Consider the following 21,058-nt stretch of genomic DNA (forward strand, 5'->3'; position numbering starts at 1 on the left):
CCCCATGGAAGACCTGCAAGAAGTTCCTGGCTCCTTGCTTTGGATCAGCCCAGCTCTGGCTGTTGCAGCCATTTAGGGTGTGAACCAGTGGATGGAAGAGCTCTCTCTCCATGTAACCCTCTCTCTGTAACACTGTCTCTCAAAGAAATAAGTATCACTATGTTCCTAAATCTGCATATATGAAATACATGAAACTTGTATAACTTAATTAAACATATCCCACATGGGCGCCTGTTCAAGTCTTGGCTGCTCCACTTCCGATCCGGCTCTCTGCTATGACCTGGGAAAGCCTCAGAAGATAGCCCAAGTGCCTGGGTCACAGCCACATGGAGACTCAGAGGAAGCTCCTAGCTCCTGGCTTCTGATCTGCCCAGCTCTGGCCACTGTGGTCATTTGGGGGATGACCCAAGACTTCTCTCTTTCTCTGCCTCTGCCCCTCTGTAACTTTGCCTTTCAAATAAATAAATATCTTTTATAAAAACACTTTTCCTGGAATTTCTTCCATTAAAATTGTCTCTAAAAAGGGAACAAATTTCATGTATTTCATATATACAGTTTCAAGAGCACAATATGATACCACCCATTCTACTCTCCCTCCCTCACTCTAACACTCCCACTTTCTTTTCTTGTTTTTCTTTTAATTTTTACAATGATACTGTTTTAAATAAGACAATATGGTCTTACTTCTTGATTTATCTGATAGATGCACTATTTGCTGCTTTTTAAAAATTTTTCATTTTTATTGACTTATTTGAGAGGCATAGAAACACAGAAAGCTCCTGTACTGGTTCACTTCTCAAATGCTCACAACAGCCAGGAGTGGGCCAAGTTGAAGCCAAAAGTCATGAACACAATCCAGGTGTTCCATGTGGGTGGCAGGAACCCAATGACTTGAGCCATCACTACTGCCTCCTAGAGTCTGCATTAGCAGGAAGCTGGAGTCAGAAGGCAGAATCAAGTATAGATTTCAGGCACTCTGATACGGCATGCAGGCATCATAACCAGTTTCCCAATCACTAGGCCAAATGCCCACCCTGCAAGAGTCTTACACACTAATCTTTATTCTGTCATCTAGGAAAAAAATGTATTTATTTTCTATTAATTCATTTTCCTTCCTGTTATTTTTAAATTGTTTTATTTATATAAAGAGAACAAATTTCATGCATTCATAGCTACAGTTCCAAGAAGACAACCACACTTCCCTCACTCCCCTTTTCCTCTCCATTCCCTCTCCCTCTCTCCCTTCATTTAATCAGTTATTGCAAAGATGCAATCTTAATACACTCTATATTCACAGCCTTAATTCTCCACTAATCATAATATTCAACAAGTAAAAAGTAGGAGGACCACAATTCCATAGAAGTATAGACAAGGGCTAAAAATGGCAATTATATCCCAAAGGGACCATTTAATTCCTATACTTTTTTTGTATTCTATATTAACTGCTACATATCAGAGAAACCATGATATTTGTCTTTTTGAGACTGGCTTATTTCACTAAACATAATGGTTTCCAGTTGCATCCATTTTGTTGCAAAAGACAGCATTTCATTTTTTCATGTCTGAGTAATATTCCATAGGGTATAAACAACATATTTCTTCATCAGTTGATGGACATCTGGGTTGATTCTTAGCTAAGTTGTATCTTAGCTATTATGAATGAATTAAGGTGCAATAAACATAGAGGGTACAAACAACTCTTTCACATGCTGATTCCATTTCCTTGGGTAAATTCCCAGGAGTAGGATGGCTAGGTCATATGGTAGATCTATTTTCAGATCTCTGAGGATTCTCCATCCTGTCTTTCATAATGGTTATACTAGTTTACATTTCCAACAAAGTGGATTAGGATACCTTTTTCCCATATTCTTACCAGCATTTATTGTTTTTTGATTTCTGGATGACAGCCATTCTAACTCGAGTATGGTAAAACTTCATTGTGGTTTTTATTTGCATTTCCCTGGTGGCTAGTGATCCTGAGCATTTTTTTCATGTGTCTGTTGACTGTTTGAATTTCCTCTTTTGAAAATTGCCTGTTCACGTCCTTTGCCCATTTCTTAACTTTGCCCACTGTTTGTTTTCTTGTTGTTGAGTTTCTTGAGCTCTTTATAGACCCTGGATATTAATACTTTATCAGTTGCATAGTTTGCAAATACTTTCTCCTATTTGTCAGTTGCCTCTTCACTTTGTTTTGCAGTACTGAAGCTTCTTAGCTTGCTGTTGTTTTGATAGATTCCCAGTTCTCTTACACCAATGTACTTTTTCTCTCCTTTCACCCTCCTGAGTCATCACATCCACAGCCTGAGTTGCCTTTTGTTTTTGTTTTTGTTTTTTTGCATGTCTAGCTATATTTGCTTAGATGGTTGATATGATTTTAACATTTTGCAGTGTTAGATCTTCTTTGTATTCCTAAAAATGTTTTTTAACTTTATTCAAGAAGTTACAGAGGAATAGTTTGAACCTTTTGGGTACTGGTTTTAATATCTAATAAGCAAGATCTGAGTAGCATTTAATTTAGGTAATTTTTTTCCACAAATATGGAGAGATCCTTCTGACTACTCTACTGAATTTGATTTTTCCAGTCTGGATAGTAGAGATAGGAACTATCCCCGGTCCATGGGAGGTCAAGGTACTGTTTATTTCCTTGGCCTCTGGGATACATATCAGTACTTCACTGAATACTCGAGGGGGCTCTACTTCAGATCTCAAGCTCCCTCTGTATGCAATTCTGTCCTCTTAAGTATTCTACCCTGTGAACTCCAGTAGCCTCAGTCTCTCCAGACTCAGTTTAATCTCCTTAACCCTTAGCTTAATCTCCTTAAATTCAGTCTCATGGCCTGAAAACTCTCCCAAGACAGTAAGCTGAAACAACCCTGCTTGTTTCCCATCTCTCAGAGATCACTGTCTTCTTCTGACATGTAATGTCTTGAAACACTGTCCTAGATATTCTGCTGATTTTTTTAGCTTTTTTAAGCAGAAAGATGTATGTAAATCTTATTATGTCATCTTGGATAGAAGGAGAAATTCTTCCATTGTCTTTCAGTGTTTAAGATGAAGAATACACCGTTTTTCTCATTTTTATTTCTTTGTATATAACTGGATTTAGGGAATCTTCTTTTTATCACCAGTATTCTGGAACTTCTTTAAATATCATGAAATGGGTTTATTCTTTCATTGTGCTTGAATCTCAGGAGGCTCTCTCACTCTAAAGATTTGTAGTTTTAATCCTGGGATAATTGAAAAGGGTCTTTATAAAGCAATTTCCTTCTTTAGATTTTTCTCTATTCTTTTCTTCTGTTCTTATAATTATTGACTATGTATATAATATGTTCTTATAACATGTAATATAATATAGAATATGTTCTTATAATTATTATCTATGTAATATGAATGTTGAATCTAAGTGTCATCATTTTCAGTTTTCTTCTTAAGACTTTTTTCCTCACCAGAAAATTCCTTTTACTTTATTTCTCTCCTCCCAGTGCTCTTCCTGGAGTGTTTTTAAAAATTTATATGGAGAGCTAATGCTGTGGCAATGGGTTAAAGCCCTAGCTTGCAGCACCAGCAATCCATAGGGGTGCTGATTCAAGTACTGGCTGTTCCACTTCCAATCCAGCTCCCTGTTAATGCATTTGAGAAAGGAGTGAAGGATGGCTGAAGTCCTTGGGCCCCTGCACCCACATGGGAGATCCAGAACAGGCTCCTAGCTCCTGGCTTCAGAATGGCTCAGCTCCGGTATTCAGCCATCTGGGGAGTAAACCAGGAAATGGAAGACCTCTCTGTCTCTCTCTGTCTCTACCTCTCTTTGCAATCCATCTTTCAAATGAGTAAAATAATTTTGCTTTTGGGAAAAAGAAAAAAAAGATAAAATGTATATGATTGTCAGGGGCCAGCACTGTGATACAGAACATTAAGCCTCCACCTGCAGTTGGCAGGTGGCATCCCATATGGACACCCTTTCGTATCCCAGCTGCTCCTCTTCCAATCCAGCTCTCTGTTAATGGCCTAGGGAATCAGTGGAAGATGGCCCAAGTGCTTGGGCCCCTGCAACCCAAGTGGGAGACCCTGAAGAAGTTCCTGGATCTGGCTTTGGATCGGCCCTGGTCTGGCTGTTGCAGTGATTTAGGGATTGAGCCAGTGGATGGAAGACCTCTCTGTCTTTCCACCTCTGTATGCCTGCCTCTCAAATAAATAAATAAATTTATATGGTTTTCTGTATTATTTCTACACGATTTGTGTTTTTTCTTTTATTTCTCTCTTTTCCATGTTAGATACTTTCTCCAATGACTGTTGTTTAAAGAAAGAACTGTCAAAGTGAGCCTGGATTACCATGTTATTCCAGGCAGCAAAAAAGCTATCAAAGATGACTAATGTCATGTCAGAGAGATTCAGTATCCAAGCCCACTGACTCAAAATGTAACAATTTAAGCTACAACAAAGGTTATATTCATGGATTGGAACACATTTAATAAGTTTAAATCCTTGGGTTCATCAAAACAAAACCTAATTGGTCATTATTGGAGAATATAAGTGAACTACCTCATCCTTTTGAAAATTTCTAAGGCAACGAATGAAACGTTTATCATACCTTTTCTATATATAGGCAAATATCAAATGGGTGGGGTAATTTTTGTGGAAGCACTCAAACTAATCAATGAAGGACTGAATGAATTTCACCATTTTGCATCCCATAATAAATGGATGAGTAACACAACTGTTCATAGTAGAAAAGAAGACAACAGCTAGAATGCATTTGCCTTGAAATGGAAGGATACAACATCAGCAGAAATTTTTTCTTTCCAAAATATTCAACCTGGATCTGACCAGTCCTTTAGATCTAATTTACAGAAAATATAAAAGATAAAGATACATATTGGGCCGGCGCCGCGGCTCAATAGGCTAATCCTCCGCCTTGCAGCACCGGCACACCGGATTCTGTCCCGGTTGCCCCTCTTCCAGGCCAGCTCTCCGCTGTGGCCAGGGAGTGCAGTGGAGGATGGCCCAAGTGCTTGGGCCCTGCACCCCATGCATGGGAGACCAGGAGAAGCACCTGGCTCCTGGCTTCGGATCAGTGCAGTGCGCCGGATGCAGCGCGCCAGATGCGGCGGCCATTGGAGGATGAACCAACGGCAAAGGAAGGCCTTTCTCCCTGTCTCTCTCTCTCTCTCTCTCACTGTCCACTCTGTCAAAAAATAAAAAATAAAATTAAAAAAAAGATACATATTGAACTATACCACAGGACGCAACCAGTAAATCTTACAAAATCGACATCATCCTGTAGGGAAAGCCATTTTTTCCCATAAATTTCAAATGAAAAAAAAAAAAAAAAAAAACAGAGGGATCCTATATGAAGAAAGAATTAAAAGACATAGAAATCAATTATAATGAATGAGCCTAATTTGGAGCCTGTTTCAAACAAACTATAAAACAAAATGATGACATTTGTAAATAATTGAAAAATTGAACACTTATTGGATATTGGATGAGATTAAGGAATCATTGTAAATTTATTTTAGTTTTGATAATAATATTGTGGCTATTTTTAAGGAGCTAACACCTTTAAGAAATTCATGGCATATAATTTTAAATATTTAAGCATGAAAAGATACAGTTCTTGTATTTGCTTTTAAATAACGCAGGAAAGAAAAAGTGAGTAAAGATAAAGATGATTCAAGATTGGCCATGAGTTGCTAATCACTGACATTATTCTATTTTTATATAGCGATAAAATTTTCCACAATAAAAATACTTTGAATTGAATGATTAGGGAATTCTGGGAGCAAGCAGGACTGGTAGATCAGTTGGCTGCACTATAGCAAATTGGGTCAGCAGGCCAGTTGTTTGTTGGGGAGTTAGCATTGTTTGATTTCCCTAGAGAAGCTCAGACTTTCCAGAGGCGAGTTTGCCAGTCTCCTGCCTGGGTTCTATCCTTCAAAGGATAGCCACCTAGTGGTCCCACATTTCCTTATGGAGGTTTCACTGCCTCTTCATGTTCAGCTGAACACTTTCCCTTCTTTCCTCTGTGTCTGAGAGTCGTGAATTATTCCAAATAATAAATGTCCAGCATCATTCTTGAGGACCAAACCCACTGTGTACACAGAATTGGTGAGGAGATTTTGGTTTTCAGCTTTTCCCTCTTTAGAATTTCAGTTTAACAAGCACTCTGTTATTAGTTCCTTGCCCCCCTGTCATTTGGGGGGTTTCTGTTGTCTTTTAATCCTGGGGTATTTCAGGATGAAGCTTGAGATTTATCTATCACCAATATCCTTCATCAGCTTCATTCTTTGTATGTAATTTAGTCATAACTTCTTATTATAATCTTGATGTGAATGGAAGGGGAGAGGGAGTAGGAAATGGGAGGGTTGTGGGTTGGAGGGACGTTATGGGGGGGAAGCCATTGTAATCCATATTCTGTACTTTGGAAATTTATATTCATTAAATGAAAGTTAAAAAAAAAAGATAAGTGAAAAAAAAACTTCTTATTTCCTACTATATCAAGTACAATTTCAATTCTGTTTTCAGTCTTCTAAAAATTGACTTAAATCCTTTAATATTTCCTCCTTTCGGCGGGGGGGGGGGGGGGGGGGTGGTCCCAGGAGGTAGAGGAAGAGAAAAAAGTAACACATGACATTAGTACCTCAACTTTTCTTAATCAACGCATCAATTTAACTAGAAGACCAGTGAAGACTCTGATTTAAAATAAAAACTGATCCATTGGGGAGATGATATCTGTTTATCTTGTTTCCGTTCATGCCTAACACAGCGTCATGTGCAAGAGTAATGCTGAATAATGTTAACAACAGTCACAGATTTTTTTTTTCTTACATTGTGATGGGTGGCAGGAGGTTAAAGGCACAAGTGCAGATGAAAACTCTTTTGCTCAACAAAGAAAGCAGAAAAATGTCCAGAGCTCAGAAATTGATCAGTGATGTATGTGCTATCATTCTTTTGAAAGCTGCATGTGAAATATTTTTGGCTTTAACTTTCCTTCCCTATACCAATCATCTCAGTTGTTAAGTTTGTTTAGAAAGTAATTTTTAAAAGATTAGGGTGATAACCCCAAGCCAGTTTGAGGCATGGTAAGTCTGCTGATGTGGAACACTTAAAATGTCCATTAGTACACCTCTCTCGTCACTTATCACCCAGGGGTCAAGTCTTGGGTATGAAAGTTGTTTATAAATTGGTAGCTTTATTTTTAAAACAGAAAGAAAGGAGTGAGGTGAAGGTGGGCCAGATATTGTACAATTAAACTTTTTAGAGATCTGTACACATTACGAGCCAGCCCAGAGCTTTTGAGTATTTTATAACTAAACCATTAGCCACTAATCTTCTGTTAGAACTCGATGCAAAAGGTATCAATCTGTTTCTAAAACCATGAGGTCTTTTTGGGAAGCCAGTTTTTTCTACATAATCCCTCAACAAAAGGAGATAATAACTTTTATTTAGCAGACACAATCCCATGAAGCTTATGATTATCTATTTCCCAATGATTTTTGTATTAGGGAAACTTGTGATGGTTCCCATGTTTTGGAAATGTGGTAAGAGAGACCAAATTGACCCAATTCAACCAGCCTCCAAAAAATTGCACCTTCTTTTAAATAATGACTACTTCCATTTCTATCATGGGTATTCTATCATGGGTCACCAGGTATGCTCTTACCCCTTTAAAATATCCCTATGTGTCATCTCCTCATTCCTACTCAGGTGCTCATACTACAGCAGACTCCCCAGTTCCAGCTCTGATTGGCTTAAGCAATCTATGTACATCCCATTCCCCTGGCCATTGATTGGCCAGGTTATCGATTGGCCTAGTTATTGATTTGGGAGGCGGTCATGTGATATTCAAGACATATACTGGACCAATCAAAGTGAACCTGAGGGTACTTGCCCTGGGATATTGAAACAATCATTTTTGCCACCATGAGGTAGCTTAGTCTGAGAACTGAGCTGCTACCTGATGGGAAACAAAACCAGAAAAATCACGGAGAAACAGAGCTGGGACTATGATTAGCATCCATTTTTTTTTCTTTTTTCATTTTTTTAAGATTTATTTATTTATTTGAAAGTCAGAGTTATACAGAAAGGCACAAAGAGAAAGAGAGAGAGAGAGAGAGAGAGAGAGAGAGAGAGAGAGACATCTTCCATCCACTGGTTCACTCCCCAAATGGCCACAACAGCTGGGCCAATCTGAAGCCAGGAGCCAGGAGCTTCTTCTGGGTCTCCCACGCGTGTGCAGGGGCTCTGGGACTTGGGCCATCTTCTGCTTTCCCAGGCCATAGCAGAGAGCTGGATCAGAAGTAGAGCAGCCGGGACTCAAACCAGTGCCCATATGGGATGCCAGCACTGCAGGCCGTGGCTTTTCCAGCTATGCCACAGTGCCGGCCCCAGCATCCATTTTAAGACTGATCTATTCAAGACATTTTATGAGATACAATTTTCCCTTTTTTGTCTAAGCTGATTCAGCTTAGGTTTTCTACCACAATGAAAGTGTCCAGGCTCAAATAACCAACATCTAGGGAAGCACTGTTCAATTTAATTTTTTTTGTGTGTAGGGGGCAAAAGTGAGAAAAAGTACAGTAACATTCAGAAATAGAGAGGTTGAACAATTGCCCAAGGTTGTAGAGTGAGTCAGAAAAATGAAATTGGTTTCTTTATAACTTCTTCTTCTTTTTTTTTTTTTTTTTTTTTTTTTTTTTTTTTTTTTTGACAGGCAGAGTGGACAGTGAGAGAGAGATAGAGAGAAAGGTTTTCCTTTTGCCGCTGGTTCACCCTCCAATGGCCACCACAGCTGGCGCGCTGCAGCCAGTGCACTGTGCTGATCCGAAGGTAGGAGCCAGGTGCTTCTCCTGGTCTCCCATGGGGTGCAGGGCCCAAGCACTTGGGCCATCCTCCACTGCACTCCTGGGCCGTAGCAGAGAGCTGGCCTGGAAGAGGGGCAATTGGGACAGAATCCGGCACTCTGACCTGGACTAGAACCCGGTGTGCCGGTGCCACAAGGTGGAGGATTAGCCTATTGAGCCGTGGCGCCAGCCTTTATAACTTCTTATATTCTTGCATACTCACGGCTTTTCACACACATAGCTTCCTTATGTGTGCTGATAGATAACTTCCATCACATTTTTCTAGTTCATAGAGATGTTCCACAACTTCAAGTAAAGAATTTAGATACTCATATCATTACCATACAACCAAGCAAAGTATTTTCAAAGGAAGGGGAGAAATATCACATTTTTTTGGCCTATTTTGCTAGCATGTTGGCTACATACCTTCTAGACTATGTAGTAGGAAAAACAACACCCCCATCTGCCCTCCTACAATGGTGTCCATTGCTAATCCCCAGAAACTATGGTTATGTTAAGTTATACATCAAAAGGGCATTAAATTTGCCAACCAATTGCTCTTAAGACTAGGAGCCTATCCTGGATTATCCAAGTGTACTCCATCAATCACAAACATTTTTATAAAGTGAATGAGGGAAGCAGAAAATGAGCCCAAGAAGGTTGTGGGAAAAGGATGAAGCCTGGAGTTGCTCACTTTGAAGACATAGGATGAGGTGACAAATCAAGGAATGTGGCAGCCTCTAGATGCTGAGAAAGGCAAGAAACAGATTCTTACCTAGAGTTCCCAGAAAGCACAATTCTGCCAACACCTCGAGTTTAGCTTTGTCCAACCCATGTCAGACATCTGATCTCTAGAATCATAATTGAGTTTTATTTAGAGCACTAGTTATAGCAGCTAGTAATGAATACAAACCACAACTTATGCTTTTTTTTAAATTGTGCTTTCTATTTACTAGTAGAAAATTTGTTCAAAAGGATTAATGCAGAGACACTCAATAGGAAGTCTGAAGATGTTAAATCTATAGGTAAGTCATTTGACACAACTGCTATATTTGTTTTGAACATAATTTAACAATAGGAACTTGAAGGGTTTGGGTTTTTTAATAATCACAGAGTCAACTTGTGTAAGGTTGTATGAATATTCTTCCTCATTTTTGCTAATACAAAATGTCTGATCCTCTATAAGAAATCACTACCACATTTTTTCCTACAAGGTTTCAGGCTCCACCACATAAAATAAACTCAAGTATTATGGTTAAACTGTGTATGAAGCATATTATTGATGGTCTTTCCAAACTATCCACCTTTTCTGTTTTTATAAATTAATAATTCCATTTAGATATAATGGCCCCAAGTGTTTACTTTCACTATGAAGAAAAACTATTATTAAAAATCATTATATTAAGGCTTATGAAGCACTTAGACATTATGCTACCCCTTGAATGTATTATCTTCTTTTTTTTTATTTTTTGACAGGCAGAGTGGACAGTGAGAGAGAGAGACAGAGAGAAAGGTCTTCCTTTGCCGTTGGTTCACCCTCCAATGGCCACCACGGCCGGCGCGCTGCGGCCGGCGCACCGCGCTGATCCAATGGCAGGAGCCAAGTACTTATCCTGGTCTCCCATGGGGTGCAGGGCCCAAGCACTTGGGCCATCCTCCACTGCATTCCCTGGCCACAGCAGAGAGCTGGCCTGGAAGTGGGGCAACTGGGACAGAATCCGGCGCCCCGACCGGGACTAGAACCTGGTGTGCCGGCGCCGCAAGGCGGAGGATCAGCCTAGTGAGCCGCGGTGCCGGCCTGTGTTATCTTCTTAAAACAATTTTATTGAAGTATAGCAATGAAATGTAAAAATCTGCACATATTTAAATTTACAGTTGATGAATTTGGAAGATTCATACACCACAAAATCACCACTACAATCAAGCTAATAAACCAACCCATTACCTTTAGAAATTTCCTCTTGTCCCTTTTTTCTACATTTGGAAAGAATACCTAATTTCCATCTATCCTCTTATCAAAATTCTAAGTGCATATTACAATAGGTTAACTATAGATACAATGCTGTACAGATCTCCAAAACTTATTCATATTGCATAAGTCAAAGTTTATTCCAATTGGACTCCCCACAGCCCCCAGTAACCAGTGTTCTATTCTCTGCTCCTAAGATTTTATGTAAGGGGTTATCATCACTAGCCCCATTCAATATAGTTCTGGAAGTTTTAGCCAGAACCATTAGGCAAGAAAAAGAAATTAAAGGGATATACATTGGGAAGGAAGAACTTGAGCTATCCCTCTTTGCAGACGATATGATTCTTTATTTAGGGGATCCAAAGAACTCTACTAAGAGACTATCGGAACTCACAGAAGAGTTTGGCAAAGTAGCAGGATATAAAATCAATGCACAAAAATCAACAGCCTTTGTATACACAGACAATGCCACGGCGGAGAAAGAACTGCTAAGATCAATCCCATTCACAATAGCTACAAAAACAATCAAATACCTTGGAATAAACTTAACCAAGGACATTAAACATCTCTATGATGAGAATTACAAAATCTTAAAGAAATAGAAGAGAATACTAGTCCCAATTTATAGGTGAGGGCACAAAGGCTTAGACAGGTAAAATAATTCATTCGATATCTCAAAAATAATAAATGAAAGCACTGAGTTAAACCTAGGTCTCCCAAAGTCTAAAGCCCAGTGTTTAAGCTTCTATACTTCAAAAGTGTAGCAATTTGAACGGAACTCTGAATTAACTCTGACCACGTTCTGAAAGTTATTTATGAGTGGTGCTTTCTGAACTTTGTCTGTTCACTGAGGTCTTATTCAGCAGCTTGTTTATTTTACTAAAATCCTAATTTTGGTTTGTACACTATAAGATTTACCTCTTTCTTTGGAAAGTGAACTCCAACTCTTCATTATTTGAAGATTCGATGCAGATGGGGTTCTGGCTAATCGAAGTTTAACTGCTGAAATCCAGGAAAAGCACAGCGTTTTCTCCCTGAATGAAAACAGAACAGTTTGCAAATGAAGTCTTGGGCAGGCTGAATATTCCAGTATACATCTGCCTGGATTGAGACCCTTCACAAGAACCACAATTTCTGCGGGTAGTGGAAATAAACACACTCCACCCAATTCCATTATTGCACAGTTTCCACAGGTCAGGTGACATGTCTGTCAAAGGAACAGAAAGGGCTTCCTCAAGAGCACCTGACCATTGATCCCCCATACCACCTGCCAGTGAGACTGGCTATGCCAGAGTTGGGGCGCAGGCTTTGGGTCATTCCACTGATCTGGAGGAGAGCCTGTTTGTTGTTGAACACCCAGAGTCCCACCTTTCACTCTTCTGCTCTGATTCTGGCCCACAGTCACCACACAGCCTTCTCTACTATCTGTCCATTGCAGTTTTTTTGTTAAGAACAAGAGATAACCTCCACTGAGCTTCTTTCCTTGACAGACATTGGGCAAGGTGGTGTGCAAATGTTCTTCTGGTCCCCCCAAAAAGCTGCAGAGAAGATAGTGCCTCTGTTTTCAGCTGAGAAAATTGAACTTCAGAAGAGTTAAAGAACTTTCACTAATTCAGACCACAAAGAAGCAATGCATACTTACTACGATGCTTAGCATTTTGCTAAGCCTCAGGGATGCAGGGATGAAGCATCCTTACCCTCAGGGTGCCCACGGTCTGATGAGAATGTCAGACACAGAAATAGATAATTATTATATTTAATGGGAAATCAAGTGACAGACTTGTGAACAGGGTACGGTGGGGCAGAAGGAGGGTATGGGTTGTGGGGAGGAAGAACAAAGTCCATGGAAGGAATCTGAAGGAGGAGATACATGAGTTGAGTCTTTATGTTTGCAGAGGAATTATTTAGGTGAAGATATTGAGGCAGAGAAGAGACTCCTGGGAGGGAGCAAGGGAAGTAGAGGCAAAACAACAAGCAGCAGCTGGATGCACAAGGAAACATTATGGTGTTAAATGAGGTGGGAGCCTAAAGGAAAAAGACAACAATTTGGGCTGGGGATGCCTACAGAAGCCAGAAGCCAGATTTGGTTTGATAACCCTGTGTGATGGATACTTGTTTTTTTTTTTTTCAGGAGTTTTAGGATATTTTAAATATTGATAAGGATATGATGTAGCAAATAAAGGATTCCTCATCTTCTAGAAGCTAGATTTTTTTAAAAAAATTATTTATTTGAGTTACAGAGAGAGAGAGAGAGAGAGAGAGAAAGAAACAGAGATCTTTCATTTGCTGGTTCACTCTCCAAATGGCCACAATGGCCGGGACTGGGCCAGGCCAAAGCTGGGAGCCTGGAATTTCATCTGGGTCTCCCCTAGAAGCTAGATCTTGTGTTCAATGTTCTTACCATAATGAAAAATAGAAACCATAGGAATATGCCTTTTATGCTTTCTGACTCCTTCAGATTTGCAGAAAACCTAAGGGAAATCTTGATGTAATATCTATTGACAAAAGCATGTCCCTTCTATACCACTGTGGGTTGATTTTTGTGTTTGTGGCAGTCAAAAAGCCTGCCAGGAGGCCAGTGTTGTGGCATAGCAGGTTAAGCCACCTCCCATGATGCCAGCATCACATAAGGGCACTGGTTCATGTCCCAGATGCTCTATTTCTGATCCAGCTTCCTGTTAACGCACCTGGGAAAGCAGCAAGGAAAGCACCAAGTGATTGGGCCCGTGTCACCCATGTGGGAAACCTGGAAGTAGTTCTTGGCTCCTGGCTTCAGCTTGGCCCAGCCATGACTGTTCGGCCATTTGGTTAGTGCACCACTGAATGGAAGATCGATCTTTCTTTCTCTCTCTCTCTCTCTCTCTCTCCCTCTCTCTCTCTCTGTAACTCTGTCTTTCAAATAAAAATAAATCTTAAAACAAAGCCTGCCAGGAGGGTTGTTCTGGATATTTATAGTGCTTCTTCTCAGTTCTGGTTTCTGTTGCAACAACCCCTGCCTCTGTGTATTAGCCATGCTCAAAAGAAGACAGGCACCCTGACAGCACCTAAGTACCAGCAAATATACACAGTTTGATACTTATAACCATTGAAGGTAAATAGCTAGAAGCAAAATTAATTCAAAAAGGCAAGGCCCTAGCAACATATTTTTCTAAATCATCTTACTTAGCAGAAAAATGGCCAAAAAGATATTATTGGGTGAAACACCTGCAGCCAGAGAGAACTGATGCTGATTTTATCCACATCTGAAAAACAGCTCATGATGATATCATCTAGTTATATAGCTGTGCTTTAAGAGACAGGGCACTATTTGAGTACCCGTATGTGCAGAATATGCTCTGATAGGACAATGTGTAATCTTAATTTTTTTCTTTTTTAAGTGGCCAGTACAACAAAAGAAGAGTGAATGAATCAAAGTTGTAAAATATGCAGCTGCAAAAAAAAATGTGTAAAACCCAATGGGATCTTAGAGATAAATTTGTGCAGCCCCCTCATTTACCAGCTTAGGAAACAGAAGTGATTGAAGGAATTTATTATTCTTATCCATAAAAATCACCCCTAGGACCATAGAAATTATCTGGACTAGAGACAGCATCCTTGCAAAGCCTCAAAAAGATCTCCATAAGCAAAGTGAGTCATAACAACCTCTCTAATTGTGGGAACCGAACAGTAGCAGGTTGTAAAAGGAGAATGTAGCATGTTCCCATAAACCTGGGATAAGCCCTGGAGACGTGTGTGACAGGCTTGAGAATACTCATCTCTATCTTATCAACCAGGGCACCTCTCCTTGGGGGTTCAGAGTCTAGTAAAGAAAAATGATACAGTCTTCTCAACGACTTTAAGTGATTCCAAGAGCCACTTCCACTCAAGAGTGAAAGAACAGAATGTAAGTTCTAAAGGACAAGGCATCCTGAATAAAGGAATGTGGTACCCTTCTGGAACAGAAAAATTCACTCATTGGCAGGCATCACACCCCTGACTGCCACTGAAGGCTTGTATGAGCTCTTTTTCCAGTAGGGGTGATGGGCTACAGCAAACCACCCCACTCTCTCATCACTACTTGTGAACATGGCTTACAGATTTTGAAAAGGTCAGTGTTAGAAGTGTAAACCATAACCAAGGAAACATTTTTCTTTCTTCAAATTCATCCATCCTTTGGATAGATCAAATATAACCATCGCTAACGTACCACACTCCACCCAAGAAGCTGCCCAGACTAGATTAGAAGACAAACACAGAAAGTCACACCAACCACCATGAACTCTGACTTGACTCCTCCTGGCCCACACCTGTGACAGAAAGTACCATCAGAGCTATAGTTCCAAAGAATCATTTCTCACCTCACTTGTTTACACATGGTGTCATCATCCATTTGTTGGAAATAGCTGCACTCACCCATGCACACGGATTGGTGCTGGAATCTTGGTGTACCCTAGGGATATTGAGCGAGTGACCAAGTCTTGGTGTTGAGACTCAACGGCCTTGCTTTCCAGGAGAATGACCCATCCTAGGGTGGGTTGGGGACTCAGCAGGAGAACAACCTAGGGTCTCCACTTCCCCTGCCCATGGAATTAGGCTCTTAAAAGAGAAGTGCCACAGGCCTAGGATGCTATAATTATCTCAGCCATTTAAGGATTATGCTCCTGGGAGGCTGTAATTATCCAAATATTGTTGCATTCAGGGATATTTTACTTACAAGGGAGTGCCTTCATTTTTACAGGATCTTTCAAGGGGGCCCAAAGGGTGTGTCCTCTCTAATGTGGTTCCTTAAAAAGCTAGAAATAAACAACTGCATCTGGCATGAGGGTGGGGTCCAGCTAGATCCAGCCCAACCCGGGACTTTCGACGTGGGCAGAAAGGAACCACCTTCCTTTTGATGCCTTAAAAAACAGTTATCAGTCACTCTGGGTGAAAACCTGGGCACTTAATTCTTTCTTAGTCCCACCCTTGTCCTCCCCCAGACCCACCCATAAATACCTCTCTAGTATGAAATGCATCTATTTGAGAAATTATTAAAGAAAATTTGAGGCTATGAAAATACAGCCTCTTCCTGAGGTTTGCTTATCGTATTATTCACATCATGATGTCTTCTCTACCCTGGAGGTTGATTTTCGATACTCCCTCTAAATCCAGTGCAATGTTGCTTACTATATATGTTATATCCCAAAGTGGTGGGATGGGGAACACGGGAGAGAAGCACTTTAGTGTGGAACAGAGAAGCTTCATTCAGTGAACTTGATTGCAATGGCTGCTTTTGTACAGTTCTTACTATGTGGCAAGCATTATTCCAAGTGTTTTAGGTGTCCCCTCAACTTTGACCACATCCTTATGTGGTAGGTACTGTCACCAACCTCCCTTTACAGATGATGAAACCAAGGAACACAAAAGTTGGCTAACTTCCTCATCATCACATGATATGTGTCAGGATGAGGAACAAAGCCCACAATCTGACTACAGTGACAACTGTGCCATGCCAGCTTCCAATCTAGGGTATCTGTCCTGTGCCAGAATTTGCAAGCAATGCAGTGGAAGGAATGGCAGTGATAGGACATGATTTCCACCTTCTGGGTCTTTGTGAGCTATGAAGGAAAAGATACATGTATAAAACTCACTGCAGTGCAGATGTGACAGTTATAGTAGGAGAGACATAAACAACTACTGCAAGAGCTTAGGAAAACATCAGGTCCTTTTTAAAAAATATTTTTATTAGGGAAGCAGAGAGACAGAGAGATATACAGAGATCTCTCATCTGCTGGCTCTCACCCCAAATGCCCACAAGAGCTGGGGTTGGGCCAGGCCATAGCTGGGAGTCAGAAATTGAATACATGTCTTCCCCATGGGTGGCTGAGACCCACGTACTTGAGCCATCACCTGCTGCCTCCTAGGATATTAGCAGGAAGATGAAATAGGGAGCAGAGCCAGGACTTGAAACCAGTTGCTCTAATATTGGATGTGGGCATCTTAACCTCTATACCCAATGCATCTGATTCTTCTGTGGTATTAAGAATGGCTTCAAGAGGCAGAGCCCAGCTAGTGGCTAAGAGGTCTGAGAAACCACCTCCCCACAGACACCAGAGTGAACAGTGTTATACACACCAATAGCCACAATAAAGTGAATAAATAAAATTGGAAATAAATTTTATCAAAGAAGTAAAAGCACTCTTCAGTGAAAAACTGTAAATCACTGATGAAAGAAACTGAAGAAAACACAAAGAAATAGAAACATATCTTGTGTTTATGAATTGGAAGAATCAATATCATTAAAGTGGGTATACTACCCAAAGCAATTTACAGGTTCAATACAATCCCTATCAAAATCCCAATGACATTTTTCATAGAAGTATTAAAAATACTACTAAAAATTGTATGAAACCACAAAGACCTCAAAAGCCAAGTGACCTTGAGCAAAAAGAACAAGGTATAAGGCATTACATTACATGAGTTTAGAATATATTACAGAGCTATGGTAATAAAAACAGCACAGTATTAGCATGAAATCAAATTTACTCCTGTTATGCAGGGATGGTTCAATATTTGCAAATCAATGTGATAAACCACATTAACAAACTGAAGAACAAAAACCACTTTCACCATTGGTATTCAGTATAGTCCTGGAAGTTTTAGCCAGAGCCATTAGGGAAGAAAAGAAGTCAAAGGGATACAAATTGGAAAGGAGGAGTCAAACTATCCCTATTTGCAGATGACATGATTCTTTATATAGGAGAACAAAAGACTCAACCAAGAGACTATTGGAACTCATAAAGAGTTTGGTAAAGTAGCAGTATGTAAAATTAACACAAAAAGATCAATAGTCTTTGCATAAATAGACAATGCCATGGCTGAGAAAGAACTTCTCTAAGATCAATCCCATTCACAATATCTACAGAAGAAATTAAATGCCTTGGAATACGTTTAACCAAGAAGGTGAATGATCTCTATGATGAAAATTATAAATGCTAAAGAAAGAAATAGAAAAAGACACAAAATTGGAAAAATTTTTCATGTTCATGGATTAGAAGAATATAATCAAAATGTCCATATTACTGAAAGTGATTTACAGATTCAATGTGATCCCAATCAAAATACCAACAACATTCTTCTCAGATCTAGACAAAACGTGATGCTAAAATTCATATGGAAGCACAAGATACTCAAATAGCTAAAGCAATTTTATACAAAAAAAAAAAAAAAAACAAACAAAAAACAAAGCTGGAGACATCACAATACCAGATTTCAAGACATTCTATAGGACAGTTCTAATCAAGACAGTCTAGTACTGGCACAAAAATAGACATGTAGACCAATGGAAAACAGAAACTCAGAAATCAATCCATGCAAATATAACCAACTAATTTTTGATAAAGGAGCTAAAATCAATCCCTGGAGAAAGGACAGTATCTTCAGCAACTGGTGTTGGGAAAATTGGATCTCTATGTGAAGAAGTATGAAACAAGACCTCTACCTTACACCTTATACAAAAATATACTCAAAATAGATCAAGAATCTAAATCTATGACCTGATAGAATCAAATTACCAGAGGAGAACATTGGGAAAATTCTGCAAGACATTGGCATAGACAAAGACTTCTTGGAAAAGACCCCTGAATGGGATTACATCAAGCTGAGAAGCTTCCATACTACTAAATAAACACTCAACAGAATGAAGAGAAAACTGAAAAAATGGGAGAAAATATTTGTGAACTATGCAACTGATAAAGGGTTAATATCCAGAATCTATAAAGAGCTCAAAAAACTCAACAACAGCAAAACAAACAATCCAGCTAAGAAATGGGCAAAGGACTTAAAATAGGTATTTTTCAAAAGAGGAAATCCAAATGGCCAATAGACACATGAAAAAATGCTCAGGATCCCTAGCCATCAGGGAAATGAAAATCAAAACCACAATGAGGTTTCACTTCACCCTAGTTAGAATGGCCTTCATAAAGAAATCAACAAATAATAAATGCTGATGAGGATGTGAGGAAAAAGGAATCCTAATTCATGGATGGTGGGAATGTAAACTAGTACAGCCATTGTGAAAAACAGTGTGAAGATGCCTCAGAAAGCTAAAAATAGCGATAGAATAGGACCCATCAATTCCAATCCTGGGAATTTACCCAAGGAAATGAAGTCAGCATGTGAAAGAGTTAACTGTATCCTGGCCAGCGCTGCAGCTCAATAGGCTAATCCTCTGCCTGCGGCGCCAGCACACCAGTTCTAGTCCCAGTCGGGGCACCGGATTCTGTCCCGGTTGCCCCTCTTCCAGGCCAGTTCTCTGCTGTGGCCCAGGAGTACAGTGGAGGATGGCCCAAAGTGCTTGGGCCCTGCACCCGCATGGGAGACCAGGAGAAGCACCTGGCTCCCAGCTTTGGATCAGCACAGTGCGCTGGCTGCAGCGCGCCAGCCACAGCGGCCATTGGAGGGAGAACCAACAGTAAAGGAAGACCTTTCTCTCTGTCTCTCTCTCTCTCTCTCTCTCTCTGTCCACTCTGCTTGTCAAAAAAAAAAAAAGAGTTAACTGTATCCCCATGTTTACTGCAACTCAATTCACAGTAGCTAAAATATGGAATCAACTGAGATGTCCATCAATTGATGACTAAAGAAAAAGTGATGTGTATATAGAATACTGCTCAGCCATATAAAATTACAGGCTTGAACAATGGGGTTTTTTTCTTACTATTTGCTGAATTATTTACTTAGTGTAGGGTTAATCTTTTTTAAGATTTTATTTATTTGAGTGGTAGAGTTATAGACAGAGAGAGGGAGAGACAGAGAGAAAGATATTCCATCCACTGCTTCACTCCCCAAATGGCCACAACAGCCAGAACTGGGCCAATCCAAAGCCAGGAGCCAGGAGCCAGGAGCTTCCTCTAGGTCTCCCACAGGGGTCCAAGTACTTGGGCCATCTTCCACTCCTTTACCAGGCCCTAAGCAGGGGACAGGATCAGCAGTGGAGCAGTCTGGTCCAGAACTGGCACCACAGGTGGACGGTTAACCTACTACAGCACAGAGCTGGCCCTAGGGTTAATCTTAGGAGTATAAAGTAAAATGGGAGTAGATCATTGTAAAAATTAAGAGAAGCCTTAGGAGAGGAACAAGGAGGCATGGTGGGAGCATGGATGGGAAGAAGGGTAGGGTGGGAAGTATCACTATGTTCCTAAATCTGAATACATGAAATGTGTATACCTTAAATAAAATTTTTAAAATGCAAAGGGAAAGGGAAAAAAAAGACAAATATCACATGATCTCATTTGTACGCAGTCTTAAAAAATTAATGATCTCATAGAAAGAAGTTAAAAATATATAATTGTGATTACCAAAGGCTGAGGAGGGAAGTGGGGAGGGAGGTGTTGGGAAAGGTTAATTCACCGGTATTAACTTTCAACTACATGGGAGTAAAAAGTTCTGGTCTTCTATTGCATAGTAGGATGAAGATAGATAATGTTAATTTACTGTATATTTCTCTATAAAAAACTAAAAGGTAGAATTTTTTATGTTTTTACTATAAAGAAAAGCTAAATGTTTGAAAGGATAAATATATTTACCCTGATTGGTTAGTACACAATCTATACACATAACAACACATCACATAAGACCCCATAAATATGTATAATGTTTATATGTCTTCTAACTTTTTAATAACAACTTTATTGAAGAATAGCTTCATAGACTGGGAGGAACTGACATGTGGATGGACTTCTCACAGCACCAGCAAGCTGGTTGGCAGACTTCTTAGGAGGAAACCAACTTCCTCCAAAGAGTTGGCCTGGAAGCTGCCAATCCTTCTTGAGGTGTAGTCTCAGAAGTTCCTAAACACCACATTTGTCACATTTTATTGGTCAAAACAAATTGGGGGAGCAGATGCAGCTACAAATCTACCTCTACACCTGCTACTGGTCAGGTCAAGACTGGAGATAATGACATATGGCTCTTACCTCAGCAATCTAGTGACTCATGCCATAGAGATTTACAGTTAGATAGGAGGAAAAAGTTCTGGTGTTCCAAGGCACAGTATGCTTAATAATGCACAGTAGATCTCAAAAATAGTCAGAAGAGAGGATTTTGAGTGTACTCACCTCAAAAAAAATGATGAAAGTTTGAGATGATAGTTTTGTTAATTATTTTGAACTATTATCCAATATATACATTAGTCAGGCTCAGGTGTGTGGTACACCACATAAATCACTGGTTGGGAGATGCAGGTAGTCCATGTCAGTGCCTGGTTCAAGTCCTCGCTATTCCTCTTCTGATC

The sequence above is a fragment of the Oryctolagus cuniculus genome, chromosome 6, assembly GCF_964237555.1.
Source record: "Oryctolagus cuniculus chromosome 6, mOryCun1.1, whole genome shotgun sequence".
NCBI classification, from domain to species: domain Eukaryota; kingdom Metazoa; phylum Chordata; class Mammalia; order Lagomorpha; family Leporidae; genus Oryctolagus; species Oryctolagus cuniculus.